General features: G+C 44.7%; 1 protein-coding gene across 2 annotated transcripts in view; it reads left to right on the forward strand.

Moving 5' to 3' along the window:
- The window catches only part of LOC118968366 (uncharacterized), a 103207-nt gene extending 90072 nt beyond the window's left edge, over positions 1–13135 (forward strand). The window contains exon 7 of one of the 2 annotated variants that reach the window (XR_012126069.1): positions 11765–13135. The gene's annotated coding sequence lies outside the window, so the exon portion shown is untranslated. The remainder of the gene's footprint in view (positions 1–11764) is intronic. The other variant, XR_012126070.1, reaches the window with a different exon arrangement.
- Positions 13136–14989: the final 1854 nt, after the last annotated feature.

Raw genomic sequence — 14989 nt, forward strand, 5'->3', positions numbered from 1 at the left:
CCACACTGAGCTTGTGTCCCTGACATACACCCTGCTGTCTCCCTCCTCCCTGGGAGGCAGCTTCTTGAGGTGGAGAAAGCCTTGAATCTGGCGTCAGCCGGCAGGGCTTAGATCCTGGCTTTGCCCCATCGGTGTCATATGATCTTGGCCTCACTTGGCACATTGTGGTTCAGTTTCCTCCTCTGGAAAATAGAAGCGCCTAATTAATTGGTTGCTGTGAGTACTAAGTAATTATACTTGTAAAACTCCCAACACACAGCTGGTGCAAAATGAAAAAATACTCCCTTCCATCCCTTGCTTAGGCTAATATGGATTCTTTAGTGAAATATACCTTTCCTTTCTTCCTCTGCCTGTTTAATTCCCATCCACCCTTCAAGGCCTGGTCACACCTTTTCTCTCCACCGGCTGGGCCAGGCCCCTCTAGTTAGTTTTCTCTTTGAAGCTTGTTCTTCTGTCAGAGTGGGTGCTGTGACCTACCCCGTGTCAGGATCATTTGTTCATATTTGGTCTCTCATGAAAGCCAGAGCCTCTGAGGGCAGGGATATTGAATTCACCCTTGGATCCTTCTAGAACACCCACCAGAGCACCTCACATTTATCAGCTGTTCAGTAGATAATAAGTTGAAAAGAATTTTAAAAGAATTGCTTGCCACTAAGTATATCTTTATAACATTAAAAAAAAATTCAAGCTGATTTTTCTCATCTGTAAATATACTCCCTAACCTTGTAGAATTTATAGTGAAACAGGGATTTGCAATGTGAGGCCCTGAGAAAACCTCTTCGTGAGGACCATTGACAGGTCTAGCCAGATTTTTGTGGGTCCTTAACGTTGCCCTGTGGAAATTATTTGCCTTCAGGTTTCTAAGGTCCTCTATTGGCAGGTAATTAAGATATTCCCCACCTGCCTGGTAGAATAGATCAGATTTTTCATGTGGAAGAGGAAATGGTCAGATTAGTCGATGTCTAAGATTCTTTCCAGCTTGAACAAATTATCACTCAGTGATCACATATTGTAAGTGTGACATAATTAAGACACTCATTTATAAAATGACGAAGGATGCATCTCCTGTTTATCTTTCAGTGAAAGTTCTTTGAGGAGGGCGGTTTTCTGCAGGTGCATTATTTAACTTATGTGTTCATGCAGTATACATTTATTGAGTATGGACTATGTGTGCCTGGTTTGGTGTTAGGTGTTGGGAACATAGCAATGACTCATGCCTGGTCTCAGATACTCTTCTTGAGAAGGGAGGGTGTATGGAGGTGGGCTGTGGGCTGGGCTGGGCCACTTCCTAGGCTTAGTGGCTATCAGAGAGGGCAGGCTAAAGGGACATTGTCCTGCAGCAGCACCTGACCCTCCTGGCAGGACCTTCCACACAGTTACTTTGGTCGTGAGTCTCTGGGCTTGTCACATTATCCACAGGCAGCCTGAAATGCCTCCTGCTAAATACACCAGCTTCCCTCAATTCATCTTTCAATCTGGAGGATTTACAAAGATTTATACCATTAAGAGCAAGATCTCACCAACATGCCGTATGGGAAAAACATGTTTTGCTTCTGCCTGTGTATGTATTAGCATGTAAGCTCTTCTGGGCAGAGACCCATTTTATGTGTCACATTCTCTGAATAAAGCTTCTTCCCCTCTTAGGGCTAATGTTTCAGAAATTTGGGTTTATAACTTCATCCTGGATCAACACTGAGAAATTAACACCAGTTCTTGGCTAGTGGTGAGTTGTCTACATTTTCCGATGGGGCACCTGGGTCTGACTCCTATTTCCTAAGACCCAGGAAGACAGAAGATGATGGAGGAGGGAGCGCCCATATTACTTAGAGTCAAGCCCGCTTCTTGGCGAGGGAGTGTGAGGGCTGCGAGGGTCTCGTCCTCCAAGAGGGCACGGCTTTTGAGTCATCAGGGGCTGAAGGCTCAAACGCAGGGCAGAGGAGAGACGAGGTTGTCCTTGCAGTGTGCTCCCGGCCCCTGTGCATGTGTCAGGTGAGTTTGCCTTGTTGGTAGCTGGTTCACAAAGAATCCAGACAGCTTCTAAGGACAGGGATGTCACAATAGGGCCATGTGGGGACCCCGGAGGGAAGGGAGCATGGGGAATCCTCCCCAGTTCTGCGCTGGTGATTTGCTGGGAGCTTATGAACCCATCTCTCTCCTCCTGGCTGTCGCCCTCAGTTGTGGACCACCTGGCAGAAGCCCGTGTGAGGAGCGCCAGGTTCATGACTGAGGTCTCTGTGTAGAAAGAGGTTACAGGCAAAGAGAATGGGAAGGCCTGTGGTCCTGGTGGTTTCTCTAAACGTGTGGGGAGAGGGGGCTGAGGGTAATGCCAACAAAGACAAGGGGTGGCCAGGTCCTTAACAGGACCCGCAGGCTTTCCTCAGGGCTCTGCTGTAGTACCTTTCTCAGTACTGTAAGCTTATGAAAATAGAGTTTTCTGGCTCTTGGACAGGCAGGTCACAAAGGAAGGAATCTTGAGACCACCATCCGTAATTCTGTCACTTCGCCTCATCAAAAAATTATCACTCCCTCCCCCTACCCCGCATTAGGTCTGGTCTATGTTTGTAGCAAGTTTGGCTGAATTGTCATCTGAAGCTTACCACGTGTTTTAAGCCTAAGCAATGCTGGCTAACATCTGGGCCAGGGCTGGCAGTTCCCCAGGCCTGTTCATGTCCTCCCTTACTTTCATCTGATTGATTTCAAGGTCCTCCAACACCTGTGTGTGGCAGACAGCGTAAGTATTACTCACCCTGGTTTATAGGTGATGAATTTAAGACTCAGATCTGTTTTCATGAGAGTCTTGCAGAGTACCCCTGGTGTCAAACATATTCCCTTTTTGTCACAATCTGATGTCTGTGCAGTAGGGGGATGGGCACCTTGCTGTCTATGCCAGCATGGAGATTCCTACCACTAGTTTTACAGAACAAGGATGAGCCCAGGTTTACAGGGGACAGCCTGGGGACAGCAAAGCTGAGGGCCTATTGAAGAGTCATGAGCCTCACCCTTGCCAGAGGGGATCACCATACCACCGTCAGCCTAGGGCATTTCTTTCATTCTTTAAGATAGCAGTTGACCCCAGAGCCTTCCTCCCATCTCTGACAAGCCCACAGATTTCATCTGGTGTGTGGACCTGGCATCTACTCAGCAAGGTGAGGGCAAGTGCCTTTTATCTTTGAATCTTTCTTAGCTCCACCCAGGGAGACCAACAAGAATGCAAAGGGAACAGGTCCTGTATCACTCCTGCTGCATTTCTGACCAGCCAAAGAAAACTTAGCAAACAACCAAAGGAAAACCCTGGCAGCCATTATCAAAAATTTAGAGTGAACAGAATGGCTGGATTTGGCTAGTGGGGAACAGTTGGGGATTGAAGTAAAACAGTGCATTAGCTAGGATAAATAAATCATTTTATGTTATCTTTCTCTCTCTGGCCATTTTATTGGGTTAATTTGGGTGGTGCCAACATACATCCACTAAATATTACCAGGTGCTCATATGAAATTTGAACTTATAAATGTTATGGTCATAGAAAATTTCAATTTGTTTCAATTATTATGTTGCATCTCCTATTGTCAGATGAATTTGGGGGGCAGAAATAAAGATAAACATAGTTGTAAATGTACTACCTGAGGGCAGAATAAAGATGTTTCTTGATATCTCTCTCATAAACTAGAAATGTGACTAACACTTCTGCTTGTCAGCAAAAACATCAAAGACTGTAATCAGCCATGGACCACGTACAAAGATAACCCAGGATGACCCACAGTGGGTAGATGGATTGTATTGGCCTATAATCCATGGCTCTGGTGGGTGCTCCTGAGTAGTGACTGGGGTTGACAGATGCTCACTCTAGATTTAGATTTGCATATCCAGGAACTGAAGCAAGCACCTCTAACACAGGAGGAGACTTAGAGCAGCAAGTTTTAAAATTTATGTATCATCATAAGAATCTTATGTATCAGCATGAGAATCAAGGAATCTATTTTACCATAGGTGCGGTTCAATGATGTGCTCTGGAGTCATACACATAGACTTATGATACACCTCCCATCCACAGAGCAGAAGACTGATGGAAACTGGACTGGGCAATTCAAGCACTGTGCTCTCCTAGTTGTCTAGGAGAGATGGTAAGGGGCTAGAGGGTCAGCTTGCAGGTTAGAATGAGTGGGGGGTTAACAGTTAAGAAAAGTGCCCATTGGAATATAACAACCATATTAGTTGCTAGTATAGCAGGATGCAAAATCTTTTAACATCTTAGATAATTTAGAGTAGAAAATTGGCACACTGCTGACTGATATTAAGATATGACTCAACACCTCCATTTTCAAAGTGAAATGTTTTAATGTAGTGTATACCATACTAAATTAATAGCTACAGATGTCAAAATTTGTGCATGATTCCAAGGCTTAGTTGAAGAAAGTAGAACTGCTGTCTCCAGCATTTCAATAGGATCTGTTCCTCTGGTAGAATGTGGCAAGAGTTGTCCCAGCATAAGGAAATGAGAGAAAGTGTTCTTGAATGCAACATACATTTTAAACAAAATGCTTATTAATCAGTATCCATTTAATGAGAAACCTCGATTAATAGGCATGTTTTCTATATGTCATTTTCTAGAGGACAAGGCTTATATCACAAAACATGTTTTTGTTTTATCAAACAAAATAAAATAAATAGCAACCACCACTTGCTGGCTACCTATTATGTTTCTAGTTATTAGGTTTCATGTTATAATAGCCACATGGTAGATACCATACCCACTGCACATATGAGGATGCTAAGGCTGAGAGGTTGAGTAACTTATCTTGGCTAGTCACAGAACTAGATAGATGAGATTGATGTCATCGTGTATGTTTCTTTTTGCTCAACTCTGCCACTGTGAAACATTTATTTGGAAAACTCTCCTACAGGGTCTCCATCCAGGGTTCAGAAACATTTTTGCAATCTTCTACAGTTTTTATAGGTACACCTGTATGTGTATATACAGTTGGGGATTGAAGTAAAACAGTGCATTAGGTAGGATAAATAAATCATTTTATGTTACCTTTCTCTCTCTGGCCATTTTATTGGGTTAATTTGGATGGTGTACATATGAGGATGCTAAGGCTGACAGGTTGAGTGTACATATAGGTATGTATATACACCCATGTATCTATGTACATTATGTGGAATAGAATGTGAAGGACAAATCCATCTACTGCAGGCAAGGCCTTCCTGGGGATGTTTTCTAAAGGAGTCATCAAATTCTTGTGTTCAGGAAGTAGATTATATCAGTTAAATGTTATCTAGAGGACTGATTTATGTTAACCAAACTGATGGGTAAAACAGGTATTGCTTTGCCAGTTAAATGTGAGAGCGGAAGTGATGAAATACACCAAGTCTCCTTTCTACCATGGTGGTAGTGGGGCAAGCATGTACTGAATGAAGCCTCCATTAGCCTACGTTCCTGAGCAACCTTGCTGCACTGACCTGTGTTGAGTAGTAGAGAGAGAGGGAAATAAGCTTGCTATTTAATCAACAGAGGCGATGGGATTGTTTGTTATGTATCTAACCTGCCCTATCCTGACTGTGAATGAGAGGTGCACTGGAGCTCAAATAAAGTTTTTAATGTAGCCTATATTAAAATCTCAATGGCCCATAATCCAGTTAATCAAGATCCAATTCCTTTGTGTACTTAGCACTCTCCTCAGGGTGCTGGTCCCAGCTGCCCTCATTTCTGGGTCACTGCGACCGTCTCCTGCAGCATTTCGCCTTCGTCCTCCTTGGTCACCCATCCTCCTTCCCTAACTCAGTCCTGGGATGTATCCTTAACAAAGCTGGGTTTTTAATGTTTTTTGAACTGATATTTTGGTTAATGATATATTGGGGACGTCTTCTTACATTTTAATTTCATCTTTAATTTCTCAGTGAAATTAATTTGTTCTTACTGGAGGAACATGGCTTGAAAATCAGGGCTTGAAGGACCTTGCCCAAGGCCCTGCCTCTCAGTGGCTTAGCCTGGTGTGCTACACCAGAGAGGAGGGCACATGGTGACTTGATGTGCAGAGAATTAGAACAAAAGGAACAGAATCTGTGCAAGGACTATTCCCATCTGGCAGGGCGCCCTGATTTGACTGTCCTGTAACTTGGCTCCTAGCACAGTCTTCTGTGTATGTAGCATATCTGATGCCTTCTTAAAATGACATTCTGGTCAACTGAAATTTCATGGCACACTCTATTTGGTCATAAGGTCATAGCTGCATTCCTAAGAGAACTTAGGTTATCAAAACCTAAGTTAAAAAAGAATTGCTTTGATGGTTTTAAAAAAGCTGGTAACTTTCACATTCACCATGATTAAATTATTCTTCTTGCAGGATTTTCACTAATAAAGGTATTTCAAAGATATATTTTGCTATTGAAAACTTAAAACTATGAGCTATTTAATCAACACTGACAAAAACAATACTAAATATCATACAGGAAAGCCTATATGGCATATAAGATTGTAAATCTGTGTATTTAGAAATCAGGAAAATGAATTACAGCACAGCTCACGGCTACCAAGGGTAAGTAGGGGAGTGAGATGGTGCCTGAGCAACGAGCCCCTTGAACTAAGTATGCCAGGGACCTCACTCAGCTTTTTCTCTTCCTTGAATGGCGCCAGTGCCTGGCTATTGATCATGTTAAATACACACACAGTAGGTGTAATACAAATTATGTTCCCATAATTATTGCTTTATGCCTTATACACATCCATGAAAACACATGCTGTAGGAGCTGAACCTGTTTAGCCATCTCTACTTCTGTGAATCAACAGAGAAACAAAAGAAAAGGAACAAAAAGGTAAACATGTTTTTACCCTTTCTAATGTGGAGTCTTCGTTTCAAATTGTGGTCCCTCAAAGAACAGGATGAAGGGAAGTCTTTGCCAGGATGCCATAGGGATGTCACTGTGTAACATGACCCGCAGTTCTCAAAGCTGTATGTATTGTCCAAATGGCAGAAGTACCTGTCATTTGTTAGAACTGAATGTTTGCCAAAGTTTGTCCCTTTCATTTGGACGTACTCCTAAAAGGATGCATTCAAATCCACAAACCATGTGATATCTAGTGTTTTTTTTTCTGAAAGTAAATGAGGTCTGAAGAAGAGTGAGGGGCAGGGAAGAGAGAGGGAGTGAGAAAACGAACACAAATAAATGAAATAGATTGAAACAACCTCCTTCCACATCCCCAACTGCAACATTTGATGGAAAAATTCCAGAAGAGTTATCGGAACTTCCTGTCTTTAGAAACAACAGAATAGCGTAGAATCAGAAAACCAAGAGAAAAAAGCAGATTTTTCCTCAAGAGAGAATGTTCTACAAAAAATTGTAAAATGTGCGAGAGAAAGTTTATTTTTGACCAAGGTTGAGGGGAGAAATTTGGCCTGCAGCTGGCTGATCTTAGTGTTTTAGAGGCCACACTTATCCTGAGGAGTTTTGAGAAATCCACAGTTGCAGGGTCCAGAGCTTATTAGTTGCCACAGACACTGTTAATCTCATAGCTGAAGTTCTGAGTGGTTTGTGGTTTGAGTTGAAGAATGCTCACTTGAACACATTTTGCCCCTGACCCCTCTTCCTACATACAACTCTGTCCCAGTGGCCAAATGCCCCCCCTGCTCCTGGGGCATGAGTGCTGCCAACTTCTGGATATTCCACAAATCACTCCAAACGGGGGTTGTGTCAGGAAACTCCAGCAGGCAAATAACTGAAGCAGCTCTGAGACAAGTTGGTGTACATGCTGGCACGGCCTGGCTCACCTGTTGTGTGATTAAGTCATGGGGTTGCTGCTTGTCCTCTTTGGGACGAGGCCAGGCAGCATGTGTTCAAGTGAAAAATAAGGCTCTGTGTGCGCGCGGTGTGACTGTATCAATAGAAACGGGCAAACAGATTCCGGAGGAAGAAAAGAATGAGAAAGTGGGCGGTGGGATGATCCTGCAGCTGTGTTGAAAGGTGTCTTAGTCAAGGATGGCTTGGTGGTAAGAAAGAAAAGCGTACTCTACTTGAGTAAAGAGAGATTTGTCAGATGGCGTCAGGAGCCCAGCTGAAGGCAGTAGAGGCTGACACAATGGGAGCTGGGACGCTGTCTCGGGTTCCTCGTGCTGCAGCTTCCATTCTCTCTGGGCTCCTCTGCTTTATTCCTCTCCCTCTCTGAGGACTGAGTCTTTGCAAGGCCTCCCTCCTTTCACCTGGGCCTGATGCAGATCTGGGTTGTCATGCCACCCAGGAGGGTTCCGACTCAAGGTAGTGTCATGGCTCAGGTACCCACCTATACTCGAGCAGAATCAGACTCTCTGAGGAGTTCCTCAGGCAGGTGTCTGCTCTAGGTACAGAGGGTGGGCTTCCCATAGCAAGTGGGTAAGTTCTCTGAGAGGGATGTAGAATTGGGGGTAGGAATGGTAGGTGAAGGAAATGACAGACATTTGCTGTAGGAAATTTGGCATGGGCTCTGACAGATGACAATGGGCAGGAATGGACCCTGGCCATAAACTGTAATAGAGCCAGACCCGTCCTTAAGGACTGAATATTGGTACTGGCGTGTCATATATGGGTTCTCCAAAGGGCAGCGGGTAGATTGGCTGTGGATTCCAGAGGGGATGGGAGGCAGTGTAGCCCGGAGGGGCTAAAGAGTTGCTATGTGCGTAAAAGAGTTGAGTAATTGAAGTTCCCAGTGAAAACCAGTTTGGAGGTTAGAGAACAAAGATGGCTTCTAGAGAGAGAGGTGGTCCTCGGAGAGGCTGTGGTTGGAGGGTAGTGGGTGCTGGGGTCCTCAGGTGAGGTCTGGCTTGTGGCCACTCTGGGTGTGATGCAGAAACACCATGATAAGTGTCATTCATGTACATGGTGTGAGGGGCTGGATTGTATCTCCCGAATTCGTGTGTTGAAGTCTTAACCTTCAATACCTAGAATGTAACTGCATTTGGATATGGGGTCTTTAAAGACTTAACTAAGGTTAAATGAGGTCATTAGGGTGGCTCTAATCTAGTGTGACTGGTGTCCTTCTAAGAAGAGGAGATTAGGGCACACACACAGAGGGGAGGCCATGAGAGGACCAGGGAGAAGGCGGCAGCTGCGAGCCCAGGAGAGGCCTCGGGCGAACCAGCCTTGCTGGGCTCCTTGACCTCAGTCTTCTAATCTCCAGAGCTGTGAGGAAACACATTTCTACTGATTAAGCCACACAGGCTGTGGTCCTCTGTTGTGGCCACCTGAGCAGACAAACACAGGTGGCACTGGGAGATGGTCCTGACTGGCCTAGAAGCAACACTGAGATTGAGGAGAAGGCCAGCCACACCCACCTTTGCCAGTGACTCACAGGGAGTGAGAAAAGGCAGGGGCAGGAGGAGGCTGTACTTTGCAGGGAGAGCAAGGAGGCCGAGGGAAGTGGTGAGAGAGGAGAGGTTTGCGTCCTGGAGGGCCCAGGGTAGGGTCTGGTGATAGGAGGTGATGCAAAATGAGAGCCGGGGAGGAGGGCAGGAGGTGGGGGATGTTTTGGGCATGGGGACAGGCAACAGGGTGGGAGATACTGAGCTCATCTCATGGACAGGGTGCAGATAACTGACGTCTCAGGAGCACTGGGTAGAGGTGGGACAGAGACACATTAGATAGGCAGGAAGGAGCTGGCGTCGGACTGGCAGGGGCTTGTAATTGATGGAGGAAGCAGTGAAGAGCGCGTGCGTGTGTGTGCACACATATATACATACATACATACATACATACATACATATATACATATATACTGTTTTGCCCAAGATGAAGTCAGGGATTCTGGAACAAGGGGAATCCTAGGTCTTGTGTCAGAGTGATGCCTTACCGGGGAGCCAGGAACATGCCCAATCCAAATATGAAGGTCTGGAATTCTTTGGGGTGCTTGGACGTCACCAGATCATTAAGGCCTATGATGGTTGACTCTGCAGCTTTGGCTACCTTGGAATAAAATGAGTTTCTGATTTTGTTTATTTGTTTCTGCCAAATTACTAAAGCCTAGACTCTCTCCTGCCCTGATAATTCTGAGGCTTGGCCCTTTGAGGGCTCGTCTTTCTCAGTAGCTTGCTTTGGCAGAGGAAGGACTGTGGGAACTTTGCATACAATCTTCCAGAAGGGCAGTTGAAGGTCTGTAACTGATTCATGCAGGATTTGTTGGGGAAACGTCTTGACTGGTAGCTGGTTAAAAAAACGAGAGTGAGTATGTATGTATCTTGTGGATGTTTGCAGCATGAACTGGTATGGTGTCCTGAGTACAGCTAAGCCCCACACTTGGGGTAGATTGCATGGTGCTATGATGTAAGTGATACCATTAAAAAACAGCAATGTACCAGTAGCTTTACCTAAATGGATACCACCACCACTACCAGAATATAAGCTCCATAGGAGGATAACTATTTCTGCTATATTTCCCAGTGCCTAGATGACAGCACCTAACACATACTTATGGGTGTTCAGTAAACATTGCAGAATGAATGAATCAGTCATGGAGTTCAAATATATTGTTAAGAAAACTTAATCACTTCCACCCTCTCCCAATCTGCCACTGCAAAAAAAACCTGGACAAGGGACCTCTGCAGAAAAATCACACAAGAGTGACAGAATGGCTAGAAAATGTTTGGCTGCACTCAAAATTGAAGAAATGCAAATTAGCATTATAATCATCGAACATGTTAAAATGAGCATATATGTTATTTTGAAATTACATTAAAAGAAGATAATACTGCTGGCATGAATGCAGTGAGAGAGTCTATCATATTTCCGGTGGGAGTGTGAGTAGATACACCTTTTATAAAAAGTCATTTGCCAATGTGTATCAATAATTGTAAAAATATTTATATGAGTTGATCCAGTAAGATTCAGCTTATAATTGACTAAACCTCAGACCAAGCCCACTTCATTATACTGTATTCCCTGTTAGAGGAAGGTAATTGAATTCCCTGTTATAGGAAGGCAATGAGCTGAAGTGTTTTTTTGAGGAGAAAATATAAGGCAAATAGAAATAAGAGCAATCTAGGAAATGTGCCTGACCACAGAACAAAATTCGTTTTTGGCTTTTTGTTTTTGTTTTCTTTCTTTTGACATACGATAAAACAACCAAAAAACCCCAGGAGACCAATTATCAATTAAGTAGTACTGTGCCCAGAGCTAAGACCGAATGATTCCCTACCATATTCTACCAGCTTGCTTTTATATGTCTCAAATTTATGCCATTAGATTGTCTTGCTTTTAAAACACTCCAGTAAGCATTTGGCTAACACTTGAAATTAAATTCCATTAATAATTTATATTCAGTTTATTACAGGGCTCCTGTAAGCTTTTGACCAAAGAACTTTACTAGTGCCGGCTTTTGAGTGAATGCCTGGTGACCCAATATGTGCATTGTTGCATTCATTATTTTAATGCTCACAACGTGTGTTTTATTTTTTAGTAGTTTCAAAAAATAGCAGGGCCTTTAGTACTTTCAAAAAATAGTAGGACCTATAGCACATGTAACTGTGATATCACAGTGATACTTTCAATTCAGAAATAGGACTAAATATAAAATATAAATCCTTGTTATCTTAATAACTATGGCCTGTGTATATATGTGTATGTATCTGATAAGACTTGTGGAATTCATTTGTTTTTAGATTTTATTTGATGGGCAAGTAGGAATGTTTGGGAGGCTAAGTCGTTCTTAAACCTCTGTGTTGCACATGTCACACACCTGTCACCCATGAATGGCTTTCTTTCTATAGCTGCCTGATGTCACTTGACCTTGTTTTCCTCCTAGCTCGGCTCCACGTTCCAGGGCACTCTCTAGCCATCAGTCATTTCTGCAGGACTTCCCCCCACATCTGCTCCAGTCCTGTGTGAGAGAATGTGGGACAGTGCTTTGAAAACTGCGGAGGGTTACGACGCGGACAGAGGGCACGAAGGCTCTCTTGGCCATTCCACATGAGGATGCGTGCAGCGGTGGCCCCTCCACCCGCAGCCGTGGCCACATGTTCCTCCTCAACCCCGTGGTAGCGGATTTTCCGAATTCTTCCAGGATGAACCTTCCCAGGGAGCGCACCTCCCTCCTCTCCGAGACCCTGTGACACATGGGTCAATAGGACGTATCCCCTGCCCTTGAGGAGGCCACAGCTTGGGACACATGTCCCTTCCTACTTGCTCTATATTCCCTTACCCAGCATGAACTGGGTCTCCTCCCTCTAGAGGTCCCACTACCTTCCAGGGGCGAAGCTTGGTGGCCTCCTTCTGGGCTTGGTCCTGCTTGACTTGTGTGACCCCAAATGCACTTGCTGGGCTGTGAAGCATTGGAATTTTAGTCCCGGTGTCCATCAGCCCCGTCCCCTCTGCTCTCTTTTCAGTTACTAGTCTTCCTTCCTAAATCCAAGCATGGGAGTTATGTTCCTGGGCTCCAAAGCCTTCCATGGCTCTCCTTTCCGTATGGGGCATATGACCAATCTTATTTTTAGCATGACACCCCCTTCCCATCTTTTCCGTTGGCTTCACTCTGTGTTCTGTCAACAACAGCATTTTGGGCCTGGGTCCTTGCCCAACCCATACGCTTGGTCCCTAAGTTCCCACCTCCTGAATTGCCCCTCCTCTTCACCTCCCCGACCCCCACCACGGACTTCTATCCATTCTTCAAGGTCCAATAAAAAATTCATACTATTGCCTCTTCCCTGACCTCCATACAAAGAGAAGTTTTTGCACCTAATGCCCTTTTACTCCAATCGTACTGTACTGTGTGTAAGGCAATGCAGTTATTTTCACATTTACTTATCTTTTTCACTGAATGTGGGCCTAATTAATTCATTTAACCTACTCTCTTTTTGTGCCTGGCATTTAATAGATACTTAATAAAAGTCTGCCAAATATAAATGAGTCACTTAGCTTTCCCCTTCCTCCGAGTGACCGCAAGCTTCCCAGGGGCGGCCATGATGACTTTCCTCTTTGTTTTCTTCATCGAACTCAGCTTAGTGCCTGCCACATGGTAGATGCTAAGGAAATGCTGAAAGTGGTAACATACAATATAGATTTAGAAAGGCCTGAATAAAGCAACATACAAAATTCACCTGGCAACATTCCAAGTTAGTGGGTGAGGTGGGAGAAAGATGGGGTCATTGCCCATGTTTTGGGTGAAGAACCTGAAGAGCAGGGAAGGTACATGGTGGGCACCCCTCTTTGACTTTCTAGCTGTACCTCTTACTCTGCTTCTCTGGACACTTCTGAGTCTTGCCTCAGGAGTGTCCCTGCTGACCCACCTTGAAGAAGTCTCAGGACCTGGGCAGAGCCAAGGGCTCTTGCCACCTGAGCGTCCCCACTATGGGGTCTATGTAAGTAGACCCCGGCATCTGCCACCTATCTCCCCCAAGAAGGGCAGGGGTCTTTCCAGTCCCACAGCTCTGTTTCTGGTGCACTGGACACCAAGGTGGACTCAGATGCAGTCCAGCTCACCCATCAGGGCAGTGGGCACTTATTAAATCTCCATTACAAAGCATTGGTTCATATTTTTGAGTTTCTTTTTTTTTTATTCACTCAGCAACATTTGACAGGGTTTCTGCTGCTATGTGTCAGGCATTCTGCAAAGCAAGCATACGGTGATGGGTAAAGTGAACATGGTCCGTCATCTCAGGGGCTCCCAGATCAGTAGGGGAGGCCGACGGACACTCACGCATTTGCTTATACCTGACTGCCACGCACTGGGGTGCTCTGCAATGGAGGTGCGGCCAAGTGCACAGGCCATGAAGGAGGGGCTGAGCTGGGGCTGGGGCTGGGGTGTGACTTGGCTCCCAGGGCCTGTTGTCCGGACTGGATGGTTCAGGACAGCCAGGTCAGGGGGACGAAAGGAAGCACAGAGGAGGCTGATGGAGGAAATGCTTCAAAGAAGAGGAAATACGCAGAATGTTCTATTCTCATCCCACTGGCAAGATGTAATTTCAGGTAGCTTTCTGTTCCTTTATTCCCAGCTCTTCCTGGTTCATTTTGTTCCCCTTCCCTGAGGAGTTTACCCATCTTTATTTTCTGTACATGCCCAAAGGCAGAAAAACGTGCCAAATATGCACGCGCACATGCACCACAGTGTGGCCTCTGCTCCAGTTTCCAGAGTGTCTGATTCAGGGAAGGTGAGGGCTTGTTTTCTGAGCTCTACTGCTGCTTCTGGGGGCAGCTGCTCTGCCACCCCCCGTGAGTGAGGTTTTGTTCTTACTGAAACAGTAGAAAACAAATGAATAGAGGCAAGAAAAACATGGGAGTTCAAGCAAACAGAAGGAAGGAGAGAGTTCAACTGTTTTGTCATGGCAGTTATGCATCCAAGTGCCTCGCTAGCGATTACCTGGAAAAAAATCTGCCCTGCCTGATGGTTGCATTCTGCTTTCGGACTGGTCCAGTTAGTATAAAAATTGAAACCATCATTAAAGTTAAAATGGCAAATGTCGATTTCCTTATTTTACAGATTTCACAACTGAGGCAGAAGAGGAGTTAAAATGTAGTAGTGCAATGAAGAGGCAGAGCAAAAGTCACTGTGCTGTTTCTTGGAACTATTTCTGCCTAACCAGTTACCATTTCTCAAGCCCTTGGAAAGCATGCCAGCAGCTGTCTGCATAAGCAGCAACAGGCTGAGCAGCCAGCACTGGGTGTTCTGGTCTTTGAGCAGAATGCTGAGCAGTTTTTACTGTTATCTCTTTAATTAGTTCTTATTTGCTTTTGTTTTAAGCAGTGCCTTTTGGTGGAAAGTGCACTGAACTAGGAGTCAGAATATTTGCGCTAGTCTTACCAGGCTACAGATAACTACTACCTTTGGGAGGCATTTGAATCTTTACCCAAGAGAGGAGAAGTAATTAAATCAAGCTCTTTAAAGGTTCTTCCTAATTCCAAGAGCCTGAGTTTTAGACCAGGGATTGGCAAGCTATAGTCCACCACCTGTTTGTGTAAAAAACACTGAGTGGTTTTTACATTTTTAATGGTTGAAAGGAATCAAAAGAAGAATGATATTTTGTAATCTATGAAA

This window comes from Manis javanica, chromosome 16, assembly GCF_040802235.1.
Source record: "Manis javanica isolate MJ-LG chromosome 16, MJ_LKY, whole genome shotgun sequence".
NCBI lineage: Eukaryota > Metazoa > Chordata > Mammalia > Pholidota > Manidae > Manis > Manis javanica.